This window comes from Rattus norvegicus, chromosome 10 (genome assembly GCF_036323735.1).
Source record: "Rattus norvegicus strain BN/NHsdMcwi chromosome 10, GRCr8, whole genome shotgun sequence".
Taxonomy (NCBI): Eukaryota; Metazoa; Chordata; class Mammalia; order Rodentia; family Muridae; genus Rattus; species Rattus norvegicus.
In genome coordinates, this window is record NC_086028.1 from 99,890,898 (window position 1) to 99,905,881 (window position 14,984).

General features: G+C 47.3%; 1 long non-coding RNA gene across 5 annotated transcripts in view; it reads left to right on the forward strand.

Moving 5' to 3' along the window:
• LOC120095212 (uncharacterized) overlaps positions 1-9,135 on the forward strand; it is a 29,663-nt gene extending 20,528 nt beyond the window's left edge. For 3 of the 5 annotated variants that reach the window (XR_010055476.1, XR_010055478.1, XR_005490538.2), the window contains exons 3-4: positions 6,136-6,210; positions 8,393-9,135. This is a non-coding gene — a long non-coding RNA (uncharacterized LOC120095212). The remainder of the gene's footprint in view (positions 1-6,135; positions 6,211-8,392) is intronic. The other 2 variants (XR_010055477.1, XR_005490540.2) reach the window with 1 other exon arrangement.
• The last annotated feature ends 5,849 nt before the right edge of the window (positions 9,136-14,984 follow it).

Sequence of the window (14,984 nt, forward strand, 5' to 3'; positions counted from 1 at the left end):
CAAACAGGAGAAGACTCACTTCTTTCTAGGCAGCTAGGAGAAGGGCTCCAAAGCCCACACCCACAGTGACACACTTCTCCCAGCGAAGCCACACCTACTCCAAAAGGGCCCTGATAGGGCCATTCTCTGGGCCAAACGTATTCAAACCACCGCACTTAATTAACAGAGTTAATACATGGTAATAAAATTAATTAGTTTATGAAAACTAGAGTGGAAGATTCTTGAAGCTAAGGGAGGTCCCTGCAGACTGGGGGGTGGGGGGGTGATACTCAGGTCTCTGTGGAGCAACACTCCAGGGTCTAAGATAACACGGTGAGTGACTACTGAAGACGGTATTGAAACCAGAAGAACTGGAGACTGTGCTTTCACAGCCGTATGTGTATAAGGGGAGACACAAAACTACAGGTCGTGTAGCGACCATGAAGAAAATCAAATGAGGGGATGGAAAGATGGGCTTAGCAGCTAAGAGCACCCACTGCTCTCACAGAGGACCCAAGTTCAGTTCCCGGCACCCATGTTAGGTGGCTCACAACTTCCTATTAACTGCAGCTATAATTTAAAATAATAAAAATAAGTATAAAGGTATTTTAAAGGCAGGAATTGGAATAGAGAGTGAAGAAGGGGATCCTAGAAGTGCAATTCAGGAAAATTTCTCCGCTGAAAGAATTTCGTTATTCAAATATAGCCGGTCGTCAGGATGTGCCTTGGAAGGATTCCAGGTTATAGCTCATTTTTAAATTCCCTTTCATGGATCTCAAGAGGTACTTGGAACCTGTCCCTCCTGAACAACTCCTGAGTCCCCCTGTTACTGAGATCCATCAGGGAACTGTGTTTGTCACTCCCCAGGAGCTCTCCACAGACATAGACCTCCGAAGCTACTGATGGATGATGAAGAAACAATCAGACTCTCCAATATTGCCCTTGCCAGAGCTCTTGAAATGGTAATTAGAGTAGACACACGAGAGGCAGTGACTGACACAAGGCAGTGACTTTGTTCCCTCTCCAAAAGCCTTGCACGGATCAGCTTACCACTCCACCCCCGGTTGGCATTTGGAGTGCAGGCACTGTATTTGCGGAACTCCCAAACAAGAAATTCCTTTTCATGGGGATTCGGAAACGGACCCTTCAAAGCTCTGGGTACCACTAACAAAAATTTCTGGCTGGAGCTGGAGTCTCTGCAGGACTACAAGAAGACATTCCCGAACAGAAGCTATGGAACGCCACATCCCACACGAATGAAGAACCCGGGTAAAATGGTTTAGGTTTTCTCTAGAAAACGTTAGTGTGTAATCTTGCCGGACAAATTTCTGCCATAAAGACCCTGAAATGTTCACACATGATGACTTAGACGGTTGAATTAAGATATAGCTTGGGGCCGGAGAGATGGCTCAGTGTTTGGGAGCCCTGGGTGCTGTTCCAAAGGAACTGGATTCGGTTCCCAGTACCCACATGGTGTCTGACAACAGACTTTAATTCCAGTTCTAAGGGACTGGATGCCCTCTTCTGGCCTTTGAGGGTACTGCACACCTGCCGTGCACATTCACACATGAAGGCAAACCAATAGATAAATATCCTTTTATAAAGGAAAATATTGCTTTCTGTCTGAGTCCCCACATGCAGTGCTAGGGGCAGATAGTCAAGTGGGCTTTTACTGCCACCCCTCTTCCTCTCCTGTAGCTTATCTCCTCATCTTACTTCTCACACATAACTTGAAATGTAGATATTGGTCTCCATGGGTTTGAACGTAATTACTGTATCTAAGTGTAAAAAAAAAAAAAACAGACGTGTTAAAGGAAGCACAGTTTAAACCCCAGCAAGGAGAAAGGATGGAATGAAGAAGAGCAGAAATAAGAATATTGGGCTGGAGAGATGGCTCAGTGGTTAGAGCACTGACTGCTCTTCCAGAGGTCCTGAGTTCAAATCCCAGCAACCACGTAGCGGCTCACAACCATCTGTAATGGGATCTGATGCCCTCTTCTGGTGTAACTGAAGACAGGGGCAGTGTACTCATATATAATAAATAAATAAATAAATAAATAAATAAATAAATAAATAAATCTTTTTTTTAAAAAGACTAAGAATATTGAAGCTCATGCACTCAGCTGGGCAGAGTGAAATGCTAACTCACTGTGAAGGTCAAAGCGTGGCCAGACTGGTAAGGAGAAAAACAAAGAAGAAGATATTAGACACCGGAGAGATGGCTCAGTTGATAAAGTGATTTCTGTGTAACCACAAGGGCCTGAGCTCAGAACACTGCCACCCGTGCCAGCGCCAGGAGCAACGGAGGCTGGGGAGGCAGAGGCAGGACAACCTCTGAGACTCACTGGCCAGCCAGCTTAGCCATCTTGGTGGGTTCAGGTTCAACGAGAGAGGGGCCCTGACTCCGGAAAATAAAGTAGAGAACAACTGAAGTAGACAACTGATATTGATGTCTGACCTACACAGACACACACACACACACACACACACACACACACACATCACACCACACATAGACACACACACATCACACCACACACACACATATCACACCACACCCATCACACCACACACAGACACACCACACACAGACACACACATACGGGGGGGGAGAGAGAGAGAGAGAGAGAGAGAGAGAGAGAGAGAGAGAGAGAGAGAGAGAACAAAATTATCACCAACAAGCATAGAAGAAGAGAATCATTCCATATCCAATGGAGACCAGCAAGATGATAAAGAAACACCAGGACACCTCCCAGTGTCTTGGATTGGATGGATTTCATTCTTGAAAGATGCAAATTACCTAAAGCTCACTCAAAAAGCAGCCAACTCAGAAACTTGCCAGTCTTGCACTTCTTAAGTTAAATAAATCGTTTAAAAGTTCTTCTTTGAAGAAAATGATGCACGGCACGTGGCAAGTTCTCCAGACGTTTCTGGAAAGAATAATCTAACACTAGGTAAACACCTTAAGATAAGCAGACACGGGGCTGGGGATTTAGCTCAGTGGTAGAGCGCTTACCTAGGAAGCACAAGGCCCTGGGTTCGGTCCCCAGCTCCGAAAAAAAGAACCAAAAAAAAAAAAAAAAAAAAAAGATAAGCAGACACTTCCCAACAGTCAGGGGAGGCCAGTGCCTCCTTAGCTTGAAAGCCAGTAGAATGACGGGAACAGAAAAACTGAGAAGTTACAGGTTACGCAACCATCAAAGCCAGGGGTAGAGTGGACCACTGGGTCCAAGGATACAATCTGAGGGAGCTGTCATTTCCGCCAAAGGATCACATGCTGGCATCTACCATGAGAGAACTTAACGCCAGCTCCCCCATGAGCTCCAAGGGATTGGGGTGCTAGTGTCAAGGAATTCAGAAACTTATGAGGTTCTAGCTAAAGAAGTGATTCTTAAATAGTGAGCCACTTAGGAGGGGACGTCAAATTAATATTCTTGCTTGAGTCAAGAAGAATGGAAGCGTGTTCAGTCATTTTAATCCTTCTTCAGTCAAGTACGCATGCAGGCTGGAGTGATCCCTAAGTGAAATAAGCATGAAGTATATAATTCATCAAGCAGATAGGAAAATTAAATGACAACGATTTTTTTCAAGGCAGCCAGTACTAGGGAGATGTCTTGGCAGGCAATGTTTGCCATACAGACGGGAAGACCTAAGTTCTCACCCTCCAGAACCTCTGTGAAAGGTGGTGATGTTGGACACGGTAGCACCCTTCTGTAACCCAGACGGTGGGACTGGTGATCCCTGGGGCTTGCTGGACAGCCATTCTACTCAAAACGGCCAGTTCTGGGTTTAGGGAGAGCTGCATCTCAAAGACTGAGGTGAAGACAATTCAGAGAGCACAGGGCTTGCTGTATGAGCAGGAGGAGCTGAGTTTGATCCCTTAGTACCCATCAGAAAGAAACCTGCAAACAAACAAACAAACAAACAAACAAAAGCAAGTGCAGTGTACCTGTAATCCCAGCACGGAGGAGGCAGAGACGGGAAGGTCCCTGGGTATGGTCGTCAACTAGCCTGGCCCTAACAGGCAAGCTCTAGGGAGAGAAAAGGGTAGGAGTGGAGGGGAGAGTAACCAAGACCTTGTCTCAAAAGATGAGGTAGAGAATAACAGGAGGAGACACCTGAGGTCACCTTCTGGCCTCTGCATGCACACATGTGCACACACAGGCATATCGTCACATGCATAAACGCAGAAGTAAAGCAGAACCATCTACTCTGAGTAAAGGACTGTAATCAGGCTGGAGAGATGGCTCAGCAGTTAAGAGCTCTGGCGGCTCCTTCAAAGGTCCTGAGTTCAAATCCCAGCAACTGCTTGGTGGCTGACAACCATCTGTAATGGGATCTGATGCCCTCTTCTGGTGTGTCTGATGACAGCGACGACAGTGTACTCATATAAATAAATAAATACACCTTAAAGGGGGGTGGAGTGCTATGATCTTAACATGCAGCATGCAAAAATTGGTCAAAATTAACTCGGATATGCTGATAATCAATAACAAATAGGGATGAATTAGATCTGATTTAAACGATCAAGGTAACAGAACTTTAACTCTTTCTGAGCATGCATCTTGGTTAGTTTGGGGTTTTTTTTGTTTTTGTTTTTTGTTTTGTTTTGTTTTTTGCCAACTTTACACAAACAAGAGTCACCTGGGAAAAAGGAGTCTCAACTGGGGAATGGCCTTCATCAGATTGGCCTATGTATATGTCCGTGAGACATTTCCTCGGTTAATGATTGACATGAAGGGCCCCACTCACTGTGGGTGGAGCCACCCTTCATGAAAGTGCCACACCCACTGTGGGTGGGGCCACCTCTGGCCAGGTGGTCCTGGGTTGTATGAGAAAGCAGGCTGGCAAGCCATGGAGAACAGCCAGTAAGCAGTGCCCCTCCACGGCCTCCACTTCGGTCCCTGCCTCCAGTTCCTGCCGTGGCTTCCCCTGATAACGGACCACAGTCTGTAAACCAAATAAAACATTCTTCCTTGACCTGACTTTGACGAAAGTTTTATCACAAAGATAGAAGAAACCAAAGTAGGGCAGCGTGGTTGAGAGGAGAGAGGGAAACATGAATTTCCATGATCATTCCTCAAAGTTAAAGGAAACAAGCAGACTGAGAGTGCAGCTAAAACCATCATGTAACACACACATGAGCCTGGCCGGTGAAGTGCAGAGAAGCATGGTAGATATGAGGAGAAATATCTAAGCAAAAGACTGCTGCTGACCTGGTATTGACATCACATGAACTGGACTTTTAAACAAAAGGGATTAGTAAAACTAAAGACGTCCTACACCCTAATAAAGGGTTTATTTAATTAAATCAGAAAAATATATCCATTCTAAATCTAAACTTTGTAGACTAAAAATCAAAGTACAGAACGCATAAAATACAAATTGACAAGGCACAGGAAAAAGCCGAGACATTTGCCATCAGAGTGAAGGTTTTTAATATGTCTGTCTCAATAATTGATCGACCAGACAGGAAATTTACCAAGAATACAGACAACGGCAAACACAATTGAGAAGGAATTCTATAGAGGAGGCTGTGCCCAATGGCAGCAGGACATAGGCTGAGCTCTGTGGAAACCCTACACAACCTCACCTATGGGCTAGGCCACTCCTATAGTCAAGTAAGAAAATCAGTAACAAGAACGGAACCACACTGAGCAGAATGGAGCACACATGTAATCCCAGCACCCAGGGAGCACAGCCAGGGTGACCTCTATGAGTTTGAGGCCAGTCTGGTTTACAGAGCAAATTTCAAGTCAGCCAGCGATACAGTTAGTCTCCAAAACAATAGTGTGTGTGTGTGTGTGTGTGTGTGTGTGTGTGTCTCTCTCTCTCTCTCTGTGTGTGTGTGTGTGTGTGTGTGTGTGTGTGTGTGTGTGTGTGTGTGTGTGAAATCTGTGTATCTGAGCCGGAAAAAATAGCTTGTTTCTGTGAACCCAGCACTCGGGATACTGAGACAGGAAGATCACAAGTTTGAGGTCAGCTTGAACTATACAAAGGGGGAGGAGGGAGAGGAGAGGCGGAGGGAGGGGGAGGGGGCAGGAGAGAGAGAGAGAAGCTTAAATCAGTGATAGCAAAGTTATTCTATGTAAAAATTGTAAGGGTGCAAGTTATGCAATGTATAAAAGACAGTTCCCATTCTCACTGTGCGTACAGACTCGGTGTGCTTCAGATGAAGAAACCCAGAGGACACCCACAGAAGAGACCCCATGAAGGCAGAAAATGTCAAAGGTAAGAGTAAAATGGCAGACGGGAAACGAAGTTCAACAGGAAGGAATACCAAACCCTAAAGCCAGCTTTCTGAGAGAGGCTTTGCCTAAGTAAGATCATCCAGGGGGCCCAAGACACTCAGTTGATAAAATGCTTGCCACATGAACATGAGAACCTGAGTTCGATTCCCGGCACCCACATCAAACGGTCTGGTCCCCTGTAACCCCCACAGCAGGAGGCAGAGACAAGCATATCCCTGGAGATGACGGACAAGCCAGACCAGCATCATTGGTGAGCGCCGGCTTCATGGGGAGACTCTGTCTCCAAAAAACGATGGAGAGCGAGTATGGAAGCTGCCGCCTCCACACACACATGTGCACAGCATGTGCAAGAACACACACGCACACGTAAACACATATGCGCAGACACTACACACACACACACACACACACACACACACACCATTTGTTTAAAAGACCATTTTCCTGCAAGATCAGTCTGAGGGCCATGCTGGAAAACAACACAAAGAATTAAATAGGAGCCAAAGTCCTGGTGCTTAAACGCATGAAAGGGGGTGGGGGGGGGGTCCGAAAACCCCTAGTGATAAGTTGTAAAACTTAGACAAAATGGACAAACTCTTGAAAAATACAACTTATCCAAGAAGCAGGAGAAAACCTAGAGAGGCTAACGACCTTTAAAGAAATTGAATTATTAGCTGAAACTCTTCCAGGAAGGAAAAAAAAAAAAAAAAAGACACGTTCCAAATGATTTATCAGCAATTTCTACCCAATGTTTTAGGAACTGCTCTTGCAGGCCATTGGGGGAGGGGGAGGCACCTGCCTCAGACCGTTGTAAGGGCTAGCCTAATCTTAATTCCAAAGGCAGAAAAGGATAATACCAGCAAAGAAAAAAAAATAACAATTGAATCTCATGCGAAAAGCTAGTTAGTTCATATAAAAGAGATTTTTTTTTTAAGTAGGAAAATTTCAAGACCTCGGAGCCTAGTACAGACAACATGGATTTTTTCCTATGCTATAGTGTGTCACACAGGAGGTGGCTGAGGCTTCACTGTGCGATACAGGGACCCAGAGTAAGTCCTTTTCTTACCCTATAAAGCATGTAGCTTTTGGAGTTACTGACAAAGAACAAGAGGAAGCTGGGAAAACCTGTGGGATGGGTGTAGCCTCCAGGAACAGAAGTGGCTTACATTATTGTTTTGTTTTTTGTTTTTAAAGATTTATTTGTTATATATACAGTATTCCACCTGCATGTACACCTACAAGCCAGAAGAGGGCGCCAAATCTCATTACAGATGGTTGTGAGCCACCATGTGGTTGCTGGGAATTGAACTCAGGACCTCTGGAAGAGTAGACAGTGATCTTAATCTCTGAGCCATCTCTCCCGCTCTACATTTTTGTCATAGCCTTGACTTGTGTGCCCCGCTACACACACTGACCCACATTCATGTGTGAAGACTTGCCCTCAACAGCTAGAGAAGCACTGACCTTGGAAACAGGAACTTTGAAGATATAAAATGACTTTCAGTGAAACATTAAGGTGAAATGAAGTCCTATTAGTGGATTCTTTAATGTGTTATGAGCGGAGTCCATCATGGACATCTGGACAGTACAGCCACCTGAAAAAACCCTCAACAATGGCACCAGTTGACAAGCCCACACGGATGGGGGAAATCTCACAAGACCCTACTCTTAAATCAGAGTAGATTATCTTATCTTATCCATAGATAAGAGAGGGAGAGGCCATCCGGGGACGAGCCTCCAGATAGGTTATCCAATAGCAGGCCATCATCCCTAAACACACAGGCATAGAAGCAACACTAAACAGATTCAGCAGGTGGCATTCATATATTCATGTGTATGTATGCACGTAACAGTAATAAAGAAACAGAGACCATGAATGTGGGAGGGGGTAAGTGGGTATGCAGGAGATGGAGGAGGGTGAGGGAGGAGGGAGAGAATGAGATGACATAAATACAGTAGCATATGTGAAATTTTCAAACAATTAAAATTTTAAAAGGAGAGGGAGAGGGAGAGGGAGAGGGAGAGGGAGAGAGAGAGAGAGAGAGAGAGAGAGAGAGACCCAGAGAATAGGAGGGCACAGTGGGAGGGTAGCAGTCACATTGAAGGAGAGAGGCCTCAAAGAGAATGTGCTGACACTATAATCTTGCTTTTCCAACCTACAGAACTTCAAGAGGAAATACGTCTGTTACTTAAGTCACACCTTCTGAAGCACCATGGACAGAGCAAATGACTCCTTCTCTCACTTCCTCACTGTCACAGGGTCCCAACAAGGTGGCAAAGAAAGTGTCACATGGTGACCAAGCATTGGAAGATTTGCTGAGCCATGGACCCAGGGACAGGAAGTCATGGTTTAACACTGCGTACTATCTGCCCCATGAACACAGGTGTAAAAGTCCTTACACAAATATCTCCTATGAATGGATCAGTAAAGGACGACCAGCCTCACAAGAGAGTAAGTAAATTCTGGGGAGATGGCTCAGTTAGGGAAGTGCTTGCCACACAAGCGTGAGGTCCTGGGTTTGATCGCCAGCACTGAGGTAAAGCTAGGCACGGTGGCACACATTTGTAATCTCAATGTTTTGCAGATGGCTCTCGGGGCTTGCTGGCCAGCCTAGCCTTCTGGGTAAATTCTATGTTTAGTGAAATGATTCTGTCTCAAAAAAAAAAAAAAAAAGTGGGGGCAGGGCTAGAGAGACGGCCAGTGGTTAAGAGTGTGTATTGCTCTTCGGAAAAAAACAAGTTGAGTTTCCAGTAACCATGTTAGAAGCTTACAACAGTCTGTAATTCCAATTCCAGGCCCTCTTCTGGCCTCTGTGGGCACCTAAACTCATGTGTTTATATAGATAGATGCACACACGTGTGCACATTAACTAACACGGTAAAATAAATCATTAAAAAAACAAAAGTATTCTAAGGAATAATACATGGGTCGATCTCTGGCCTGCATATACACAGATGAGGGAGGAGGAAGAGAAAGAAGAGGAGGAGGAGGGGGAGGGGGAGGAGGAGGAGGAGGAAGAAATTGAGGAAGAAGAAAGAAGAGGAGAAGGAAGAGGAGGAAGAAGGAAGATGAGGAGGAAGAAGAAATGGAGAAGGAGGAAGAGGAGGAGGGGGAAGGAGGAGGAGGGGGAGGAGGAGGAGGAAGAAGAAATGGAGAAGGAGGAAGAGGAGGAGGGGGAAGGAGGAGGAGGGGGAGGAGGAGGAGGAGAAGGAGGAGAAGGAGGAGGAGGAGAAGGAGGAGGAGGAGGAGAGTGAGCAAAATCACAAACTGCAGTTTTCTAGGACAGGAAGTATGACAGCCCATAACTATTGGAAAAGTGGTGAGTCGTGGGGCTTCCCCTAACTGTGGACCCAGAGTCTTCAGCTTGCTCCTGTTGGGAAATAGACAAACAACAAAGAAAACCCTACCTGGATCCAGCTTCCCACCTACCAAGACATGGGGACCAACAGGCACCCTCATCCTCCACTGGGGCAAGTGGCTGTTGACAGCCACCTGGGAAAGCATTAACCAGTTACTGCAAGAGCAGTGGAAGGAGTGCTTCTCCTCAGGCTCGGTGACTGCACCTCCAGGAAGAGGCACAGATGCACAGAGCCTTGCACCTCAAACCTTTTTTTTTTCTTTTTTTTCGGAGCTGGGGACCGAACCCAGGGCCTTGCGCTTGCTAGGCAAGTGCTCTACCACTGAGCTAAATCCCCAACCCCTGCACCTCAAACCTTAACGTGCTCCTAACTGTGTTCAGATGCAAACATCTGAGGATGAATGCTTACTCAGTGCTCACAAAGCCCTCAGTTAAATCCCCAGCACTGCATTCATGGTGCTGCACGCCTGTAATCCCAGAACCAGCGAGCTGGACTCCAAAGGTTCAGAGGTTCACAGTCACCCTCAGCTACGAATCAAATTTAAGGTCAACTTGGCATATGTGAGAGAGAGACACTGTCTCCAAAAAAATACACAGATATTTCATGCTACGCTTGGAAAAAATAAAACTTTTTAAAAATGCAAATTCTTATGTGGTTGCTCTGGAATCAGACCCTGAAATTCTGCATTTACTGTCAAAGCCACCAGGCTGAGGACAACACTACAAATGAATATTCACGGCGACATTTCTAATTGCCCAGATCCTAATTTCCACCAGTAGTAGACAGGGCAAATGAATTGCACAGTATTCGTATCCTGGGATACTACTTAGAAATAAAACGGAATAAGCCGCAACTATTCCCATTAAAAATGCATGAATCCCCAAAATACATTGTGGAGTCTAAGAAGCAAAGCGAGGGGGGAGAAAAAAAAATCTACTGTGTAGTTCCCTTATAGCATGAAGTTAGAGAGTCAGGCAGAGCTAAATTAATGTGTTGTTTAGGAAGACCTGCATGCCTGGTAAAACTTTGTAAAAGTGGGGGGGAGGGGGGGGGACAGCAATTGCTGTGAAACTGTGGCAGCAGGGAGGGATGAGGAAGAGTAAACACACAGGAGCCTTCTCCCGGACCGGCAGCGTTCTGTTTCTCATGGCGGATGTGAATGTATGGGTGTTTTAGTTTATTATTCTTCTTTAAACCGTATGTGTACATTTTACACACTCTTTAGAATAAAAAAAGTAGCAAGAAGCCTTTTTTGTGTTTAAGTCCCAAATGACTTGTAAAATAAACCTAGTGAATAATAAGGAGTCTAGGTTTTGAGACTTAAGGCTTCCTCACACAGCTGGAATAAAACACCAAGCCAGGAAGCGTTGGGCTCACTGGGAGGGAGAACTTGGAGGACAAGTTCTTGCTTCCTGTCTAAGACTCGCTGGGACTAGAAAGAAGCTGAAAGGGACTGGACTGCCAAGGAAAGGCACAGGGACGCAGTAACCTTCACCAAGGTGCAGGCAGGGGGCGCGGGGCGGCAGGGGTCGCGGAGAGAAACGGCACACGCATTTTGTGGGACTGGGACCTCCCAAATGCTAGAGAAGCGCTGTCCTGCCCAGCACTGCGTCTTCATCAGCGTGCGCGGAACCTTTCAAAAAAAGCCCATCTTCCCTTTGTGGGAACTCCAACAAACCCCCTCACACTACCAACACCACCACCTGCTGTAAAGGCACGCCCTACTGGCAGCTGTAGGAACTGCAGCCAGGGATCTTAAACCTCCAAAGCAGAAGGCCTCCTAGACAGGTGTGGTACCCTGGACAGCTGCCTCCCGATCCCACCCCTCCCTAAGCCTGAGGCCTGCCACCCGGAGCGAGAGTGATGACATTGAATTTCAGTCGAGAAAGAAGCAAGATATAAATACATTCTGGTGTACTATTAATGTCAATAATTATCACTGCAATTATTCCCAGACTAGTCAGATTCAATAAAAAGCCATTGCAAACAAGCCTAGAGCCGCCAGCAGGTGGGTGGTCAGGGGAGGGGTGGCGGGTGCACAGCTGGCTGCTGCTCTGGCTGCTGTGGCTTGGTCAATGACTGAGGCTCCTCCAGGTGACTGTCCCCACCTCCCCTGGGTCTAGTGCCGTTGAGGAACCCAACAAGGCAGCTAATTCATTCACAGCAGCTCCTGTACCAATGAGTCTCACATGCAGTGCATAAATGGGACCCAGACCCCACCCAGCAGCCCTGTTTCCCAGCAGGCTCCTGGTTCTCCCCGACCCCTGCACCTCTTGGACTTTGCTGCTTTTGTGTTTACCTGCCTAACATGGCTACACCAGGCTCTGGATTCTCTGCCAGCACCAGACGGGAATCCTCATAGCCCACAGCAGAGTCTAGACTAGGACCCAGCAAAAATTCAACCGGGAGCTCCAGAGAGAGCTCGGTTGAGGACATGAGATGTCTCAGAGGCCTGGCCCAATGTGCTTTATTCAAAAGAAGATGAAGTGGACTGGCCTTCCTTGCCTTCGATGGCTGCGACTCTCTAGGTAAGTTGCTTGACCATTCTGTGCCTCGTTTTCCTCATCTGTGAAGTGGACATTGTAACGATCCTTGCTTGCCTTCCAGAGAGGTCACGTGTCAACTGCAGTAGTTCAGGGCAGGCAGCTAAGTACATCAGTAACTGTGAAGAAGAGATTGCGGATTCCATGTCTCCTTGCCTTCATCCCATTCTGCACATGGCACTGGATGACCGTGGGTGATCGTAGGTAAGGGTAAGTCAGCCGGGGCTGGACTAAGGTGAAGCAAGCCAGGTGACTGCGGCGTACAGTTTAGGGACACGGCTCACTTGCCAGCCCCCAACTCTGTTCCTACTGAGCCTCCTCACTGTCCCCATGGGAAGTAATAAGTGAATCCTAGCTACTTTTGCCAATGACTATTCCCTGGAACAATCGTCTAAGGAGCCAGTTGCACAATATGTATACAAGAGTTCCACTGAGCTCTCTGAAGAGGACACAAGGAGACCTTCCATGGCTGGAGAAACAAGGTTGTCATGAAAGCTTGGGAATGGCTCCTCTGCCTTTGTCAGCTCAATTATATCTGTGTCCGCTGGATCCCAGAGGCTTCTGTAGCTTGGAAATTAAAAGCGCTCTGAGCACAAGATAGAAAAACCAGTAAGGAAGCTAAGAATCATGCCCAAGAAGCCTTGAAGTCTAAGGTAAGAAGTTTGATCATAAGCCAAGGGTGCTGGGGCAGACCTATAATCCCAGTACTGTAATCCCAGGCTGAGGCAGGGGGATCATGAGCTCAAGGCCAACCTGAAGGGTATAGTATGAAGTTGGGGGGGGGAGGGACAGACAGACAGACAGACAGACAGACAAAGACAGACAGAGAGACAGAGACTGGCAGAGAAAGACAGAGAGAGAAGAGAGACAGAAAGAATAGAGAGGAGAAAGAGGAGAGGAGGGAGAGACAGAGATGAGACAGAGACAGAGAAAGGATGGGGGAGGGAGGGAGGGAGGGAGGGAGAGAGAGAGAAAGGGGGGAGATAAAAAGGGGGAGAGAGAGAGACAGAGAGAGAGAGAGAGAGAGAGAGAGAGAGAGAGAGGGGAAGGAAGAAATGGGGAGAGGGAACGGGTTGCAGGAAAAGGAGGAGGAGGAAGCATGACCATGATGATGTTGTTGAGGGGTAAGGTAGAGACGAAGGCAAGAGGATGAGGAAGAGGGAGTGAGGAAGGAAGAGGCTGAGGGGGAAGGATGAGATGGTGAAGGAGGAGGAGAAGGCCTCCATGTTCAATGAAACAGCCACTTAGAAGCCACTTTTACCGTAGGTGATGACAGTCACTTGAGCTAACAGTGTGGTGCTTGGCCTTTCATCCCATGCCTGTCTCCTTCCTGACTTAGCCTCCCTAACCTCCCTCACCCCACTTCCAGGCACAGAGACGTAGGTCATCATCTCCAACCTGCCCCAGTTTGCCGAGAAAGCACAAACGCTCCAGGACGCACCACTCCCTGACTCCCCCTGATGAAGACACGTGTGCTGGATGGGAAGGCTGAGGCTGAGCCCTGGAGTGGAAGTTAGCTCCTCAAATCAGCTGCTCCCCTGAAGCAAGGAGACTGCTGCTGACCACGCAGGACTAGAGCTGAGCTGAGGATGGACAGACAAGACCGCACCCTGACCTTGACTGCCTGCCCCCACCCCCCACACGCACACCCCAACCCTTCCTCTCTTTAAACCTAAAGCTCTCGTCAAGTACCCCAAAGACAGACTTGGAGATCACGGGACCCCTTATCCGTCCTTCTCCTCCATGTACATTGGATGTCATCTGTTGGGTGGTATCTCTTTGCTTGGAGCTTTGGGCTGGGCTGGGTAGCCAAATGTGATGGGGCAGCGAGAGCCAGGACTTCACCCTGAAGATTCCAGGAACTCTGATTCCCCCCCAGCTGTCCCATTTCTGATCCAGTGGTTCCCACCTGAGAACTCACAGGCCCCACAGCCCTCTTTCATAATGTGTCTTACTCCTTCATCTCCCAGCCTGGTTTCTCTTTCATGCACGCTCAGAAGTAAAAGAGAGAGAGGGTCACCCGGGGCATTCCCGTGCAGAGAATCCAAAGCATTGCACAACTGGCGCCTCTCCAAAGCAAAAGAGATAGTGTCCACTTTATTCTTAAAAAGGATAAAGCGGCTCCTTCCCCCGTAGCTACTGACCTGGGACTTTAAACAAATTTGCATGGAGCGCTCCTGCCCTCTGCCAGCATCCTGCCAATGTCTCCCTCTCTCCCCTGCTCTCCACCAAGGCCTGTATATCTTCTCCCCGGGCCTTTGCAGCAGAATTTTAAAGAGGGTTTTAGAGAGCATGTCTTGACAAGCGTTCTTCAGAGGCTTCTAAATCATAACACAGAAGCGAGGGAGGCCATTTCTTCTCCCAGACACTGATTCACCCACCCTGCTTGGATACTCATCCCCACCCCCACCCCAAGCCCGGGGCGGTGAGCTCAGACATAGAAACTAGAAGGGAAACTTCCCCTAGTCGCTCTGGGTGTATCTTTCTCCTTGCCGTGTCTCTTCCCTCTCTCTTCCCACTTCCCTTTCTCTCTATCATAAAATAATAAAGCCAACCCAAGTGCCTCTAAATTCCTGAGATTGCTGGGAGGGAGGGCGCAGCCAGAAGAGTCTTACTAAGAGGATGCAAATTCACTTACTCCTGATTTTCAAAGGGATGAAGCTGTCCCTGCCACAATATTGCTTTTCTTATCACCAAATGGGGCCTTTGCTTTGTCATTTGGCAAAACTGTCAAAACAATCAGGTCTAGGAGGCTGGATGGCTGTCTCTCGGAATTCTGACAGGACCCCAGAGGTAAACCTTAGAGACACGACCACAGAGACCTGTGCTTCTTGGGCAAGGCTGTGGGAAG